Raw genomic sequence first — 19,237 nt, 5'->3', positions numbered from 1 at the left:
AGTGGTATTGGGCGCTAACAGGATGCTGCCGTCAAGCATCCTGTTAGTGCCCATCTAGCAATCTAGGACAAAGGTTCGGCACAACATCGTGGGCCGAAGGGCCTGTTCTGTGCTGTATTTTCTATGTTCTAAGCCAAAAAGACGTTCTGCCTATCACACGAATGAACATTGTGATACATGACTTTCAGTGCAAGTAAGATGCTAGGTGACGTAAGCTGAATGTTTCCAAGGCCGGTGAATCGTATCAAAGAATATGTCCCTTCCACATATGTTCGCAACATGCAAGGTACAGATCATATCCAATCAGCCTCCGCTTGCAAAACACAGTGCCCAAGATTCCGTGATTGGGCAACATTTGTTAAATAATCCCTAATATGCTAAATAACCAATTTAAAATTGTCAGTCAGGCTCGTAACGTGCGCATTTGCGAGTACTGGGAGCTACATATATTAATAGACAGGACCCGTTCTTTGCAGATAGAAATAACATGCACACAAATTGCACCTGTTTCAATTAAACAAAATAGGTGATAGCTGTTCATTCATTTATTCCGTAGTACAATGCCTTGACCAACCAGACTCAAGCAGCTTGGTTTGAATTTTAAACAATGCTTGGCAGTTAATTGTCAGTTATCATCAACTGGTGCATTCTCCATGACAAAGCCTCCACTTACCAACTGATCAGCAACCTCTTATCATACTGTGTAAAGTTTGATGTTTCCCCTGACTTTGGAATTCTTATGATCTGTCCTGGTGAGTGTAAGACAAAAAACTTTGACAAAATGTCTTTTTTCAGCAATACACAAGTTCTATACCATCAAACGACCACTAGTTACTCTGTTGCCAAAGCAGCTTTCAGCAGAAAACATTTATCTCAAAAGAGGCAGTCAATTTATGAAGTACCAGAAGAGGAAATTTGCAACTTGATCCCACAAATATGTCTCTCTTTTCCCTCTCTCCAAAAAAGGAACTTGCTGGCCCAAATCTTGGTGTTGAACATATAATTATGAATCCGAGAATAATTATCACCTCAGGCTGTAGGGGCAGCATGGTAGCACAGTGGTTAGCACGGTTGCTTCACAGCGCCAGGGTCCCAGGTTCGATTCCCGGCTTGGGTCATTGTTTGTGCGGAGTCTGCACGTTCTCCCCGTGTCTCCGTGGGTTTCCTCCGGGTGCTCTGGTTTCCTCCCACGGTCCAAAGATGTGCAGGTTAGGTGGCTTCGCCATGCTAAATTGGCCTTAGTGTCCAAAAAGATTAGACTGGGTTACGAGGATAGGGTGGAGATTTGGGGCTTAAGTGGGGCACTCTTTCCAAAGGGCTGGTGCAGACTCGATGGGCTGAATGGCCTCCTTCTGCACTGTAAATTCTATGTTCTATGTTCTTTCTAAAGTGGACGAGGCAGAATTAATTGATAGAACCACAATTCAGAAAGATATAATCTGCAATTTCACAACCTGTGATCAATTCTAATTAATTTAATATCATCGGAAAGAGAGGATGACACTTTAAAAACTTTTCTTGGCCCTTCAGACAGATGAATTATTGCAAACAAAAACATTCTCCCGGGAGATTGTTATTTAAATTGCCCAATTTGAAACTCCTTGCAGTTCAACTGATTGATTTCAAATTAAGGCCATCTTTCATTTTCCCCAAATAGAGGTTAAGCAAATCTCCATTTTAACTAATCGCTGGTTTGGGGGAAAGTTGCCATAACTATTCAAGAAAGATAGAAACTTATCTTGAGAATTTGGAGGGCAAAAACATCATCCATGTACATCAATAAATTCTATAATTTCAAGAGGTTTATGTTTAGTTAACGCAATATTTAACTGTTAATCCATTGGGTGCAAAATGCTTTTTCAAGGAATAATATGAAAGCAAGTGAGCTCTTACTTTTTTGTGAGCTAAGATTACATTTACGAGCGCACATTCATTGAAAACTGTTGTAATGTGTCACATTGTCTATCAGTTATTAATTCTAAAATACATGCATAATTGTATACCTAAGGATATAAAAAAAGATTTACTTGCAAGGAAAGAAGCTTTACTTCAGTTAAAGCCACTCAGCTGTTATATTTGTTAACCTGGAATGCATAGTTTCCAGATAAATGCAATCATCCAGGTAAGGTTTGCTTGGGCCCATCCACTTGAATGAAATATGTGAAGCAACATGGAACCAAAAGAAGTGATCATTAAAATGTGTCCAAGGAAGGTGGCACAGTTTGTTCATGAGTCACCCACAATGCTGCATTCCCAATGACAAGTGCTTCAGAAGTAGATCCTTCCTCTCAGCTGATGAATGAGGTTGAGCGAGCAGGAACAGGAAGGAAACTGGAGAGAAACCTAAAAAGAAAAGTTACCGTAATCTGATTTTTTTTCAATGATCTCTTTACACAGGATACGTCATAGGGTTCCACATAAATGTAACGTAGCCTTCACATTCTGTTGCCGAGAAAATAATCAATTGCCTTAGCAAGTGAGGTAACCATTGCCAGGATACAAATACCTATGAACTGGATAATGTGCAACAAAGTTAGACATGTTAATTCCAGGTAATATTAAAACAAACATAAACTTCATTTATTAGAGCATACATATGACAAAGAGAGAAGCAGGAATCTGGGATAGTCTGAGTTGTTGATGGATCTCTGTGTCTATTCGGAACCCTGGATATACATTATCCCTCTCAGTTCCCAAATAACAGAGGTCAAGTCTGTGCTTTTTGGCAAAGTCCAGTTGTACTTTATTTGTCAGCTGTGCCACTGGTAAACTTATTTTCAATACAAAATTTAGAAAGTTTCCAACTAGCCCTACAGCAAGCTAGTCAGATTGATTGTCTTTAGCGAATACAGTAGTTGAGTTTTCATTCAATTACACGTCGTAGTAATTCTTCAAATCATAATACACAGGATAAAATAACTAAGTAATTTTAACAAAAGAAAGATGGTGATTAGCAAAAGCAAGAGGCAAAGGAAATAGGTTTCAGAAATATAGATGGGGTGATCCTGGGATGAGTTTTTCCATCCCGGTAAGTGATTCTTAAGGAGATTATTATCTTAACGTCAAGCCTTCTTTTTACTTCTGATTGGCTTTAACTAATTTATAATTTACTCAATTCGGCCAAAATGTCTGTCCATCAATTTAAAAGGTACATGTCTTCAAATATATTGGTGCAAATTTCCCATTCCATCGCTTGCCAATTTTGAAAATGTTCGTTAAGATATTATCACCCTAGACTGGCTGTTACCATAGAAATTAGACTACTCGTTCTTCAGACAGCTGCACCAATTCTTACAATACAATAGGGCCTTTTAGCTAGTTGACAAGACTGCAGCCTCAAGCAACTTGCAGAAAGAAAGAAATTAAAGTGTATGATCTGGATTAACCTTGAGTGGATTCCCAGCTATTGTTGCACTTAAGTAATGCCTAATATGATTATAGTTAATTATTCTTAAAGAGTTCTCATTTAACCCTTTTACCTCTAACATCCTCCATTATTCTCGTGGTTATAGCCGACTAGACTAGCCGGCCAGCATTTATTCCTAATTGCCTTTGAGAGTGTGGTCATGATCCCCCGCTGCAGTTCATGCGCTGTAGGTATGCCCACAGTGCAGTTAAGGAGGGAATGCCAGAATTTTAACGCCGTGACAGCAAAGGAAAGGCGATATACTTCCAAGTTGGGACTTGAATGGTGATGGTGTTCTCATGCACCTGTTACATTTGGTCTTCTAAGTGGTAGAGGCCGTGGATTTGAAAAGTGCTGTTTTAGGCGGTCTGGCGAGTTGCTGCAGTGCATCTTTTAGATGGTACACACGGCTGCCACTGTGTGTCAGTGGAGGACGGAGTGAATATGTAAGCATGCTGATCAAGCTGGCCGCTTTCTTCTGGGATGGTGTTGAACTTCTTGAGCATTGTTGGAGCTAATAATAATCTTTATTATTGTCACAAGTAGGCTTACATTAACAATGCATTGAAGTTACTGTGAAAAGCCCCTAGTCGCCACATTCCGGCGTCTGTTCGGGTACACGGAGGGAGAATTCAGAAAGTCCAAATTACCAACAGCACATCTTTCGGGACTTGTGGTAGGAAACTGGAGCACCCGGAGGAAACCCACGCAGACACAAGGAGAACGTGCAGACTCGGCACCGACAGTGACCCAAGCCGGGAATCGAACCTGGGACCCTGGACCTGTGAAGCAACAGTGATACCCACTGTGCTAACGCACTGCCCCAAATCAAACAAGTAGACATTGTTCTACGACGCGCCTGGTGGTGGAAAGGCTTTGGGGGGTCAGGAGGTAGGTTACTCACCCCAGAATCCCCAGCCTTTGACCTACTTTTGTAGCCACAGTATTTATAAGGCTGATCCAGCACTTACATTGGACAGTGGGTTGTTACACTTCCAGCAAGTCTCATTTTCATGGAATAATTATTCAAACTGCATCAAGTTTCATGATACAAGCCTGTACTCTTAACACTTGACCGATATAAAATGGATACATGACTGGTCCACAGGCCTTACCAGCTTCGGTTGGCTACCAGAAGCTTGAATGGTGTTTAGCATTTTAATGTTACCTTTGGCTATTTTGACTGAAACTTCTCTTTTGCATCCAAGACTGTCCTATAATTTTCATAATTTGCAAGGAAAACATGCTGAGACTGAAAATCCCTTTGGATATTTCCATCGGGCTGGATAATTTAGATGGGGAAGACAGCTTCATAAAGGCATTGCATGCAGATGTGGTCATTTTTGAAGGAATAAGCACATAGAAAATAGGAGCAGGAGTAGGCCATTCGGCCCTTCGAGCTTGCACCACCATTCATTATGATCATAACTTTTTTTTATTATAAATTTAGAGTACCCAATTATTTTTTCCAATTAAGGGCAATTTAGCTTGGTCAATCCACCTACCCTGCACTTCTTTAGGTTGTGGGGGCGAAACCCACGCAGACACGGGGAGAATGTGCAAACTCCACACGGACAGTGACTCAGGGCCGGGATCGAACCTGACACCTCGGCGCCGTGAGGCAGCAGGGCTAACTCACTGAGCCACCGTGTTGCCCCATGATCATGACTGATCATCCAACTCAATAGCCCGATCTTCCCTTCCCCAATATCCTTGGATCCCCTTCTATATCTAACTGTTTCTTGAAAACACAATGGGCTGGATTCTCCGCTGTCGGGATTCTCCGTTGCACCGGCAGCTCGGGGATTTCCCGAAGGCGTGGGGCTGCCCACAATGGGAAACCCCATTGGCTGGCTGGCGAGACGGAGAATCCCAGGGACGCGCCGCACCAGATTTCCGGTGCAGCGGGACAGAGAATCCCGCCCAGTGGTTTAGCCTCAACTGCTTTCTGCAGTAGCGATTCCACAGGCTGATCATTCTCTCGGTGAAAACAATTCCCCCTCATTTCAATCTAAATAGTCTACCCCATATCCTCAGACTGTGTTCCTTGGTTTCTGATAACCTCACTATCGGGAGAATCCTTCTTTCACCTATCCTGTCTAGTCCTGTTAGAATTTTATAGATTTTTATGAGATCCCCCCTCAATTTTCTGAACCCCAGCGAACACAATTCTAACAGATTCAATCTCTCCTCAAACGTCAGTCCTACCACTCGAGGAATCAGTCTGGCAAATCTTCTCTGCAGTCCCTCTCTAGCAAGTGTTTGTCAATACTTCCAGACCTAGGTTTGTGGACCTTAACAATCAAAACTCAGAAATACTCCTGCCTCAACAGTGAGGCTATGAGAGAGGAATGCTGTGTGCTCCTGACTGAGCTACTGACCACATCAGAATCTCAGGTAGCTCTTCCCATTGCTGTGAACATCATCATTGCCTTAAGCTTCTGAGATACAAAATCCTTCCAGAACACCAAAATGGACATATACTAAGATTGACATCATGCTTGCCAGGAGAAATACCTTCAGATGTTTCTCAGTGAAAAATAAGAGGCAGCAAAGAGCACATAGCTTGTTTTTATTTTGGAGGCTTCCCAGGATACCGGGGCATTAGAGGTCCCAGCCATTCAGACCTCCTAGAGTGTTGAAATGCAGGAAACATGCTGGTTCAGAGCACAGCATTGAATATTTCCATAGTTTAGTCCGAGCTATTCATGTACCTCCCCCAAATGGATGCCTTACAACCTTTGAGCAATAAGTGTTGAGAAATGGGGAAGAAGTTATCTATGTGCTTTTAGCGTATGCATTGGAAATTAAGGCGCTCATTTATAATGGCTCTAGGCCTTTGTTCCCCTCGTTTGTAGTTAACATATGCACAGATGGAAGACTTATTTTACCCTTCCTGCTGATCCCAGAGATTCTTGTTAGATTTTAGAGATAGTTGATGTGCTCACTCACTCTCGTCTCTCTCCATGCAGCTTGTACCGGGGCTTTGACAGGAGCGGAGCTTCCCATTTAGACAGTGGGAGTCTCCTTTGCTTTGCACCCTGTGTGAGGACTTGGAAAGCTGTGACCCCAAAATGGGAGAGTTTTCCCCACATTTTCCAATAAATGCAAAATGTAACCCACATCTGTACAGAAGCAGCAGCTGCTGAAATGCTGTTGTCATGCTGGATCACCTGCAACAATGCACAACTGGGATCCCAATTCTGATGTGTTCCTGGGATGAGTTGCTAAAATTGGTGCCAGCCCAGCTCACTATGAGGGTTACCACTTTCTTTACGCAAGAAGTCAAATGCTTACGTGCCAGAGAAATGTCTGAACTTAAGGTCTGGGTGGATATCTGTATTTTCTGCACTTTTGTACACAGAGCCTCTGGAAGCTTTTGTGTTGTTGATGACTCCAGAGGCAGGTTATCAGTTTGAAGCTCAGCGTTGCCCTGGCCTCCAAGAGTCCTCTGAGTGTGAGTGGCCTCTGTTACAGCCTCCATCAGCTACTCGGGAGTGTCTGAACCGGTGGAAGGTACAGGGGATAGATGCGATGGTGCATCCGCTGAGGTTCCCTCCTCCTCCTCAGTGGGGGATGGTTATCAGTCACTGCAGCTGGCTGTTCCTAGCTTTCCCAGCTAGAAGAGAGTCATCACATGACTATAACGATGGAGTTCCATGTGGCCAGTGTTGGACACATGAACACTCTGCCATATGTTCACCAGGATCTCCCTTGTGTTGATCCATTACACCAGTAACTCTCTAGGGGCTCCAATCCCATCTCACAATCAAGAGTGGACCGGCCCACCTCCAGAGCCTCTTCTTTCATCAGTGTCACTATCGCTTGGAAAGAGGCCTTGAGATATCTTTTGGCTCTTTGGCTTGCACAGATACATAAATGTTCATTACTAGTCAACCATCAAGGACCAGCAATACACCTATCCTGGTGGCAGCCTGATTGTGAATGATGGTGCCAAGGAATGCATTCTGCATGCAGCCGCTTAGTAACGGCAGTGCAGGAGTCAACTCTGACAGTCCAGGGCCCTTCACAGAGAGCCTGATATGCCTCTGACAGGCAATGCTGCTGTTGGGCCACTACCAGTTACTAGGTGGCCATGTCCTTTCCGCAAATCCCCTATTCATGCCGAGTCCTATTTAAGATTGTCGGGAAAGCAATATGTGATGTAGTCATCTTGCCCAATCGTATGAGATCATTAACGCTCTTGCAACACTGAAATCATGTTTGTGGTGTTATCATAACTATCAGCATTACAAGGGTTAATGTCATGTCGAGAGTAGCCACTAGAGGGAGCTGCAGATACAATTATATAAGGCAGTGATGCTAGACCTTAGGGGCGGAGTGTGTGCAGGAGATAGCTAGTGAAGAGCAGTTTGTGTGAGAAGGTTAGATTATAGTTTATACCAGTGGTGAATTTAGCAGTAGATGAGTGTAGTTTGATGTTATTCATCAATTCTGTAGTCTTAAGGACTAAGTGTCGAAACCCAGTTAAATAGTGTAAATACAATCATAGCTTTGTTTAAGTAAAAGCTACACTGTGTTCTTTGTGGAACACGACGCAATCCATCCTAAATAAGCAACACAAAGAACACCACAACGTTGTAAGAAAGACCCCACAATTGCTGACTTCCTCTTGGTGATCTCTGTCCAGGCTTGCTGGACCAGTTACCTCTTCCCATCCCTCCGCCCTTGCACAAGCCGCCTGGGGGAGACCCTGTAGGAAGACTGGGAAAACTGGGCTACCAAGGATCATCATTCAGCCATTCCAAGCAGTTCCTTGCCCTTAGGGTCTCCTGCTGTGTGGCTGATTCCATTTGACAGAGTTCTGGCAGCTCTTTAAATATAACACCAACCCTTTCAGTGGAGTCATCTCACACCACCCACGCTGCCTGAGTGGATGGCTCGCTCACCTTCCAATAGTTAATTGACTAACTGCAACATTACCGTGAACTGTAGCCCACCCCCGCCTCCACCTGCACACTAACAGCTCCTACATCTGGTCCTGGCAGCCAGACCTCAGCCCTCAATTCACTCCACACAGTTGCTGCACCCAGGAAGAGAAGGTGACATCCCATGTCAATCCTCATAGTTTCCCACCTTTTAATGGGCAAATGAAGAAGCAGGGAACATTGAGGCAATGTCCTCCAGTAGATCCATGTGTGAATTGACAACCACTGTTTATTTTCCTTTTGCTAAAGTTGCACAACTGGGCAAAAAAAGAGTCAAGATGACTGAAGTTGCGTTATAATGTGCCATGATTAATATGAATGGCGACGTGCATGGCACTGAATGTGCTGCATGGAACTGTGACTCTTCTCCAGCTTGCAAAAGAAGATCATGTCCTTTAATAGCAGTGTCCCTGTCACTTGGAAGTGTCATAAGAACTGAACATGTTAAGGAGCAAAACCTTTTTGACTAAATTATAGTTAGAATTTGCAAAGCAATTGTTCTGTTTTAAATTGAATAAAATCCTAAGCAGTTCAGTCTTAACAAGTTACCTATGACTTTTAAAATATCGTTTCTGGGGTGCACGTGTCACTGGACATGTTACCGATGGGAAGATGGTACTGAGCCTCTTACTTGAGACTCTGCAGCCCATGGGGTGAAAGCGCACACACAGTGCTCTGGGGAAGGAGTTTAACGATTTTGACTCTGATGATGAAGGGACACGGATGGATGTATAAATCAGGATGATAATTAGTTAAAAGTGCTCCAATGCACTTTCTGCCTGAGGCTTTCTGGGTGGTGGAGGTAGCAGATTGGAGAGATGCTGCATACATGGCTTGGTGAGTTGCTGCAATGCACCCGATCAATGCACCCGAACTGAACAGGTTTTTTGGGTCGGTCTTCACAGTGGAAGACACAAATAACATGCCAGTGACTGATGGAAATGAGGCTATGACAGGTGAGGACTTTGAGAGGATTGTTATCACTAAGGAGGTAGTGATGGGCAAGCTAATGGGGCTAAAGGTAGACAAGTCTCCTGGACCTGATGGAATGCATCCCAGAGTGCTAAAATAGATGGCTAGGGAAATTACAAATGCACTAGTGATAATTTACCAAAATTCACTAGACTCTGGGGTGGTCCCGGCGGATTGGAAATTAGCAAACGTGACACCACTGTTTAAAAAAGGAGGTAGGCAGAAAGCGGGTAATTATAGGCCAGTGAGCTTAACTTCGGTAGTAGGGAAGATGCTGGAATCTATCATCAAGGAAGAAATAGCGAGGCATCTGGATGGAAATTGTCCCATTGGACAGACGCAGCATGGGTTCATAAAGGGCAGGTCGTGCCTAACTAATTTAGTGGAATTTTTTGAGGACATTAACAGTGCGGTAGCTAACGGGGAGCCAATGGATGTGGTATATCTGGATTTCCAGAAAGCCTTTGACAAGGTGCCACACAAAAGGTTATTGCATAAGATAAAGATGCATGGCATTAAGGGGAAAGTAGTAGCATGGATAGAGGATTGGTTAATTAAAAGAAAGCAAAGAGTGGGGATTAATGGGTGTTTCTCTGGTTGGCAATCAGTAGCTAGTGGTGTCCCTCAGGGATCAGTGTTGGGCCCACAACTGTTCACAATTTACATAGATGATTTGGAGTTGGGGACCAAGGGCAATGTGTCCAAGTTTGCAGACGACACTAAGATAAGTGGTAAAGCAAAAAGGGCAGAGGATACTGGAAGTCTGCAGAGGGATTTGGATAGGCTAAGTGAATGGGCTAGGGTCTGGCAGATGGAATACAATGTTGACAAATGTGAGGTTATCCATTTTGGTAGGAATAACAGCAAAAGGGATTATTATTTAAATGATAAAATATTAAAACATGCTGCTGTGCAGCGAGACCTGGGTGTGCTAGTGCATGAGTCGCAAAAAGTTGGTTTTCAGGTGCAATAGGTGATTAAGAAGGCAAATGGAATTTTGTCCTTCATTGCTAGAGGGATGGAGTTTAAGACTAGGGAGGTTCTGCTGCAATTGTATAAGGTGTTAGTGAGGCCACACCTGGAGTATTGTGTTCAGTTTTGGTCTCCTTACTTGAGAAAGGACGTACTGGCACTGGCGGGTGTGCAGAGGAGATTCACTAGGTTAATCCCAGAGCTGAAGGGGTTGGATTACGAGAAGAGGTTGAATAGACTGGGACTGTACTCGTTGGAATTTAGAAGGATGAGGGGGGATCTTATAGAAACATATAGGATTATGAAGGGAATAGATAGGATAGATGCGGGCAGGTTGTTTCCACTGGCGGGTGAAAGCAGAACTAGGGGGCATAGCCTCAAAATAAGGGGAAGTAGATTTAGGACTGAGTTTAGGAGGAACTTCTTCACCCAAAGGGTTGTGAATCTATGGAATTCCTTGCCCAGTGAAGCAGTAGAGGCTCCTTCATTAAATGTTTTTAAGATAAAGATAGATAGTTGTTTGAAGAATAAAGGGATTAAGGGTTATGGTGATCGGGCCGGAAAGTGGAGCTGAGTCCACAAAAGATCAGCCATGCTCACATTGAATAGTGGAGCAGGCTCGAGGGGCCAGATGGCCGACCCCTGCTCCTAGTTCTTATGTTCTTAATAGGACACCCAACACCAACGGTAAGCCAACGACAGAGGAGATACTTGTAACGAGTGGATGAGATGCTGATGAAATGTTCCGCTATTCTCTGGAACCCGGTGTTAAATGTTTGGGTGTCGTTGCAACTGCATCAATCCAGGAAAATGAAGAGTATTTCAGCAAACTGCTGCCTTGTGCCTTATTGCGCAGGCAGAAACAAATCGCGAATTGATTCTAAATCTGTGGAGGAAATGCAGAGGTAGGTTAAGAATCAGCTTCAGTGTTGCATTATTCAACTCTCTCTCTTTTATCTCGCTCTCATGGGTTCCATCATATTACATCTGTCAGCTTACTGAAGCTGCTTAGAGGACTGAAATACATCACATATTTATAAGTGAATGTTAAAACTATTGCCCAGCTCTTGTCTCTACCCACTAACTGCATCCTGGAAATGTCAATAGTAACTTCAAAGAAGTGACGTAAAGATATGTAAATAATAAAATATTCAAATTATTGAATCGACAGATGTGATCTGGGAACAGCATGACCAATTCAATAATTATGCTTGTTCAATACAAATCTTTTTCTGTATTTTATTGTCTTTATTTCCAATTTGCAGACATTAGGAGAGACTAGAGGAAACTCATTGAAAATGCACTGGGAGCCATACAGGTTATATTGCTGAGCTGACCCCATAGAATCTGACAAGATCAGCTTCCCCTTCTAGTTGAGTGATGGATCGGGCTAACACATGAAACACAGGCTATATTTCTGCTGGGATTACTGAACTGCTCCTTCCTGTGGATTTTAGTGGAAGGCTGGGTTGAGACCGCTTGATGTTTAGCGCATCTGATCATATTCAGACTTGCTGTGAGAAATGGGAGCTGCGTTTATCCTTGTTCATTGTAGAGATTCTTCATCTATAAAAATGGAGAATCCATGGTAAAGCAGAAAGCTTCTTGGTGTGAAAACCATTATGGTTCTGAAGATATACCACCTTCCTACCTGTCCTTAACAGGCTGGATTTGAAAGTTTTCTGGGATTTTCTACATGAATAGTAATCCACTCATCGTGTAATTGGATGTGTAATGTGATTTGTCAAGGCTTAAGTCCAGGTTGAACTCTTGAGCAACTTCAGGGACAGATTTCTTTAAGTGCTCCTAAACGGGGAAATTGTGAAGCAAAGAAGATCGGAGGACATTTGCTGCCCGCACACTGCACCACAGCAGAAATGGATGTTTAAGCTGCAGTCAGTCATGAAATAAAATAAAATGGGTTTACTCCATAAAATAACATTTTTTAATGCTGTGCAACTCTGGATGCCTGTATAACACCTTCACTAGTTTTAAAGCTCGCATCAGCGAGACAGCATTGTGAAAAATGGCTGATAATGTTGCCACATTGTTGCTACTCCAGCATTATTTGGAATAGTATCGGGAATTTAGCAGTGAAGCCGGAAAAATCTAGATTGAATGATCTAATGATTGATGTTTGAAATTTTCTATTAGTTGATATGGTGGTCTAAATCTGCATATCCAATCAGGGGTGGGATTCGGTGGTCCGTCAGCCACGTGTTTCTCAGCAGCGCGCCATTCGCTGGTGGTGGGATTCTTCCCGTCGCTTGTCAATGGGATTTCCCATTGTAACCACCCCATGCCTCTGGGAAACGCACTGGCGGGGGTGTGCTGTGGCAGGAAAAGTCAATCGCAATGACCGCAGAATTCCGGCCAGGTAACCCAATTTATAGAAAATATTGAAAACACAGAAGAAAATAGGAGCAGGAGGAGGCCATTCGGCACTTCAAGACCGCTCTACCATTCATTATAATCATGGCTTTCTCCCACATCTTTGATCCCCTTCGCCCTAACTGCTTCTTGAGACCATACAATGTTCCGGACTCAACTACTTCCTGTGGTAACAAATTCCACAGGCTCACCACTCTCTGGGTGAAGAAATTTCTCCTGATCTCTGTCCAAAATGGCCTCCCCCCGTATCCTCAGGCTGTGACCCATGGTTCTGGACACACCCACCATTGGTAACATCCTTCCTGCATCTACCCTGTCTCGTCCTGTTAGAATTTTATAGGTTTCTGTGAGATCCTCCCTTATTCGTCTGAACTCCAGCGAATATAATCCTAACCGATTCAATCTCTCCTCACACGTCAATCCTGCCATCCCAGGAATAAGTCCGATAAACGTTCACTGCACTCCTTTTATAGCTGGAACATCCTACCTCAGATAAGGAGACCAAAACTGCACACAATATTCCAGGTGTGGCCTCACTAAGGCCCTGTTTAATTGCAGCAAGACATCCTTGCTCCTGTACTCGAATCCTCTCGCAATGAAGACCAACATGCCATTTGCCTTCTTTACCACCTACTGTACCTGCATGCTTACCTTCAGTGACGGGTGTACGAGGACACCCAGGTCTCGTTGCACGTTCCCCTCTCCTAATTTATGGCCATACAGGTAATAGTCCGCCTTCTCGTTTTTGTTACCAAAGTGGATAACCTCGCATTTATCTAAATTATATTGCATCTGCCATTCATTTGCCCACTCACTCAACTTGTCCAAATCACACTGAAGGGTCTCTGCATCCTCCTCACAGCTCACCCTCACACCCAACTTGGTGTTATCTGCAAATTTGGAGATATGACATTTTGTTCCCTCATCTAAATTATTAATATATATTGTGAATAGCTGGGATTCCAGCATCGATCCTTGCGGTACCCCACGAGTCACTGCCTGAATCCATAACCAATTTAAAATATCTGGGGCGAGATTCTCCGAACCCCCACCGGGTTGGAGAATCGCCGGGGGCTGGCGTGAATCCCACCCCCACCGGTTGCCGAATTCTCCGGCACCGGATATTCGGCGGGGGCGGGAATCGCGCCGCGCCGGTTGGCGGGCCCCCCCCGCGATTCTCCGGCCCGGATGGGCCGAAGTCCCACTGCTAAAATGCCTGTCCCGCCGGCGTAGATTAAACCACCTACCTTACCGGCGGGACAAGGCGGCGCGGGCGGGCTCCGGGGTCCTGGGGGGGGGCGCAGGGCGATCTGGCCCCGGGGGGTGCCCCCATGGTGGCCTGGCCCGCGATCGGGGCCCACCAATCCGCGGGCGGGCCTGTGCCGTGAGGGCACTCTTTTCCTTCCGCCTTCGCCACAGTTTCCATCATGGTGGAGACGGAATAGACTCCCTCCACTGCGCATGCGCGGGAATGCCATCAGCGGCCGCTAACGCTCCCGCGCATGCGCCGCCCGGAGATGTCATTTCCGCGCCAGCTGGCGGGGCGGAACTTCGTCAGGCGCGGGCCTAGCCCCTCAAGGTTAGGGCTCGGCCCCCCTAGATGCGGAGCATTCCGCACCTTTGGGGCGGCGCGATACCCGACTGATTTGCGTCGTTTTGGGCGCCAGTTGGCGGACATCGCGCTGATACCGGAGAATTTCGCCCCTGATGCCAGGTTTAGATTATAATATGTTTTAATAAAATATCATACTCCGCTCGATCATCAGACACATTGTGCTACAATTAGGTGTAACACATCTGGATTGGGTGGGAAAACAGACACTATTCAGCATGGTTTGCTTTTGGAGAGATGGTGGCTCAGTGGTGGTGTCACTTGATTCAGAATCCAGAAGCCCAGCCTCATACTCTGGGTTCAAACACCACCAAGGCAGCTGTGGAATTTAAATTCAGTAAAAGAAAATCTGGAGTATAAAGCGGCTCTCAATAATGCATGCCCATTAACCTATCATCGATTGTTATAAAGACCCATCTGGTTCACTAATGCCCTTTAGGGAAGGAACCTTACCTGGTCTGGCATACATGTGATTCTAGACCCACAGCAATACCGTTGACTCTTAACTGCCTTCTGAAATGGCCTGGAAAACCAGTTCAAGGGGCAATGCTAGCGATCCCCACACCCCACGGAAAGAAATAAGAGAAAAGACCTATAATCAGTTGATCTGCTCGGCCCAGGACTGTCTCTTCATCAGTGCTGGAGAAGAATATAGAAAAAAATGCCTTGCATTCACATGGTGCCTTTTGTGACCTCCGAATGATCGGCAAATGCCTTGCAGCCTAATGATGTACTTCTGAAGTGTCAACCCTGCAGCTAAAATAAATGAAAATTGTAAGGCGACATGACAATGCCAGAATTGTGGCTGATTGAAAGATCACAAAGATGCCTTTTGAGTTCGGCTAGCTTTAAATTACAGCGTTATGTGACTCCATACAGAAGATTACTCTCTCCTGGGCCCACCAACAAAAGGCAAAAAAAAATCACACGGCAGTGTTGTGGCCTTGTGTTCATGGAATTAACTTGAACAGAGGTTGACACAATCTTGTCCCGGTTGTGTTTGAAGCCTGACATTCTTCGGACTTCAGAATGTGCATATTGTTCAATTTCCTCCTCGTCGAATATGTTGCCACCATCACTGCATCAGTAAACCTCCAGTTAGAACTCTGTCCCTCCATATGAGAATCTAAAGAGGTCAGGTTGTCAGATTTAATCATATGTAATGGGATTCTGCCGTGAGTTGCACTTAATATAAAAACCTTGTCATTCCCCTTGTTGAATTATTGATATCGTAAAGTTGACCAGAGGCCGTGTTTGAGTTATGGCTGTGCCAAAACAGGTGCTAGAGCAGTATAGGCTGGGTCCCCAGCATGTTCCCATATCATGACTAGCATTCCCTGTACATGTCATTTGATGAATCAAACTGACTTCTGGAGCATATTGCAGGATCTGAATAATTTATATCAAACTTTGATATTTACTAAATTATTCTTCAAAATGCTTTACTTGAAGAGAACCCCAGTACTTTACAGACATCAAAACAAACCCAGGAGAAGGCCATTGAATCGACAATGCTTATGTTTGTTAAATGGTGTAACCTTGCACATCACCCACAGGCAACGTGCCTCAATGTCTACCGACCAGTTCTCCTGACTTCAGTCGTAATGTAGTGCTTTGAGAGGTTGATCATGAAGCGCATCACCTCCATACTCCCAGAACGCCTTGATCCACTGCAATTCGCATACCGCTGCAACCGGTCCACATCAGACACCATTTCCCTGGCCCTACACTCATCCTTAGAGCATCTCGAAAACAAGGACTCCTACATTAGACTCCTATTTATTGACTGCAGCTCCGCCTTCAACACCATAATCCCAGCCAAGCTCATATCAAAGCTCCCAAACCTAGGACTTGGCTCCCCACTCTGCAACTGGATTCTCGATTTTCTGACCAACAGACCACAATCAGTAAGAATGAACAACAACACCTCCTCCACAATAGTCCTCAACACCGGCGCCCCGCAAGGCTGCGTACTTAGCCCCCTACTCTACTCCCTGTACACACACGACTGCGTGGCAAAACTTGGTTCCAACTCCAGCTACAAGTTTGCTGACGATACGACCATAGTGGGCCGGATCTCGAATAACGATGAGTCCGAATACAAGAAGGAGATAGAGAACCTAGTGGAGTGGTGTAGCGACAACAATCTCTCCCTCAATGCCAGCAAAACTAAAGAGCTGGTAATTGACTTCAGGAAGCAAAGTACTGTACACACCCCTGTCAGCATCAACGGGGCCGAGGTGGAGATGGTTAGCAGTTTCAAATTCCTAGGGGTGCACATCTCCAAAAATCTGTCCTGGTCCACCCACGTCGACGCTACCACCAAGAAAGCACAACAGCGCCTATACTTCCTCAGGAAACTAAGGAAATTCGGCATGTCCACATTGACTCTTACCAACTTTTACAGATGCACCATAGAAAGCATCCTATCAGGCTGCATCACAGCCTGGTATGGCAACTGCTCGGCCCAGGACCGCAAGAAACTTCAGAGAGTCGTGAACACCGCCCAGTCCATCACACAAACCTGCCTCCCATCCATTGACTCCATCTACACCGCCCGCTGCCTGGGGAAAGTGGGCAGTATAATCAAAGATCCCTCCCACCCGGCTTACTCACTCTTTCAACTTCTTCCATCGGGCAGGAGATACAGAAGTCTGAGAACACGCACGAACAGACTCAAAAACAGCTTCTTCCCCACTGTCACCAGACTCCTAAATGACCCTCTTATGGACTGACCTCATTAACACTACACCCTGTATGCTTCATCCGATGCCAGTGCTTATGTAGTTACATTGTATATGTTGTGTTGCCCTATTATGTATTTTCTTTTATTCCCTTTTCTTCTCATGTACTTAATGATCTGTTGAGCTGCTCGCAGAAAAATACTTTTCACTGTACCTCGGTACACGTGACAATAAACAAATCCAATCCAATCCAATATTACATCATGATGACTGGTTAGGTTTCGATTTAGCCCACTTCCAATAGTTCAGCCACACTGGAAAAATGGAAGTTGTTTGTCACGGTCCGTATTTTTCTAACCCCTTTAACAACTCTGTCACTTCTCAACCTTTTCTTTCCCAGAAAGAACAGGCCAGCTTTGTAACCTCTGCTCACCCTCCAATCCCTCCTTCGTAAAACACTAGTTATATTTGTTTCAGGAGACAGGAGGAGGAAGCTGGGCAGGAAGGTAATTAGGTTAGGGTGCAGAGCAAAGCGAAGGTTGACAAAAGGGTTTTAGGAGGTTTTAGGAGTTGAGGCAGTAAAAGCAAAATGGTTTGGGACGAGAATTCCAGAAGGCAGGAACATAATTACTGAATGTTTGACACCCAATGGAATGAGTAAAATGAAAGATGAATGTTACTGACTGAGATGCGTGTACATTGCGTGAAAGTACATTGTGTAAATATGGTGGATAAGAGACAGTGAAAATGAGCATGTGGATTTTAAAGATGGTTCACTGGGGCACATTGAGCCAGTTAAACTGGACAGGGAAGGTTAAAAATATCTGCAAGGTTCATCATAGGTAAGTGCTCTGGGTGTATAATTCTAAATAACTGAAGTTTCTGAAGCTCAGAAACCTGAAACAATCAAATCTTGAGGTGATGGCATTAGATAGCGGCTTCAGGGTGGACGGGCATATGGCAGGTTTCACTGAGCGGTGTTAGATGTGATATGGAGATGCCGGCCTTGGACTATGGTGGGCACAGTAAGAAGTGTTGCAACACCAGGTTAAAGTCCAACAGGTTTGTTTGGAATCACTAACTTTCACAGCGCAGCTCCTTCATCATGTGAGACTCACCTGTTGGACTTTAACCTGGTGTTGTAAGACTTCTTGCAGTGTTAGATGTGGCAAAAGGTGGTCTTGGCACTAGGCTGGATGTAAGGATAGAAACTCAGGTACAAAATCATAGACAGTGCGAAGATGTGCGCCATCAGATTCAGCCTGATCAGCCAACTAGTGAGTTTGATGGAGTGGAACAGATGGATTTAATTTTGCAGACAATTTGCAGGCTGCAGCAAGTTTTGACTGATCCAAAACTGTTAGACAAGCAACTGAAGAGTACTGCAATTAAGAGTCAATGATGGTGACTGAGCAGAGTCTAGTGGAAGATGAGGGCACACATGTGAATAAAGGGGGTAATTAGTACTCAATTAAGGGTCCTTCCCACCACTGCTCTGATTGACTGGGTGGCAGGAGAGGCCAATGCTAAACGTACAGTCTAGCAGGTTTAAGGAGGGGTTCCTCTTGCCATGTCCCTGGTGCCAAATGGAAGCTCCTCACCACAGTGTTGCCTTCCCATGTCCACCCTCCCTACCAGCCCTGTCAAACGTGCCCCTCCTGGCTCACCCTCCCTCCTCACTGGAGGCTGCCAGCCCAGTTCCAGCAAGATCCTGGAGGTACTTGTATGTCAAGATCCATCACTGAACCCCACCCCCTTGGCCTACCTGCAGCACCGTCAGTGACCACCGCTCCTGGATCAGCCAGTGTGAAGAGCTGCTGGTCTCTGTTAGGCCGGCAACTCTATGAGGCGGAACTTGCTCCTGGAGATGGACAGAAGCCTTGCCTCACCTGTAAGAATGAACTGGGACGACCCGGCTAAATAGAGGTGGGTTCGCCTTCAGAATTTACACTGGGGTCCGAAGGGCCCACACTCAGCGTTTAAGCCCACTTTCCTAAATCTGGGAGCCGAAGGTGGAAGCAAGTAAGTTATTGAGACAAAACACAGTTTTGTGACATTAAATAAGCTCTAGTATTATCAATAAAACACAGTTTTCTGCTTTTGAATTTTGTTGAGAAGTATGATACGTTATGGACATCGTTTATTCTATGTCATCCAAGAAAAACATAGGACAGTAAAATATTACAGTTTAATTCTGCTGATTTATTGACAACATTATAATGTAATAGCAGCACAGCGAGAGGCAGATGTA

The 19,237-nt window shown here is 44.8% G+C and overlaps 1 protein-coding gene across 16 annotated transcripts in view; it reads left to right on the top strand.

Moving 5' to 3' along the window:
• The window catches only part of atp2b2 (ATPase plasma membrane Ca2+ transporting 2), a 1,245,322-nt gene that overhangs the window by 1,112,985 nt on the left and 113,100 nt on the right, over positions 1 to 19,237 (top strand). The gene's annotated exons all lie outside the window — the stretch shown is intronic.

This window comes from Scyliorhinus torazame, chromosome 13, assembly GCF_047496885.1.
Source record: "Scyliorhinus torazame isolate Kashiwa2021f chromosome 13, sScyTor2.1, whole genome shotgun sequence".
In the NCBI taxonomy this organism is placed as follows: domain Eukaryota; kingdom Metazoa; phylum Chordata; class Chondrichthyes; order Carcharhiniformes; family Scyliorhinidae; genus Scyliorhinus; species Scyliorhinus torazame.
This window is presented reverse-complemented; position numbering and strand designations above follow the sequence as displayed.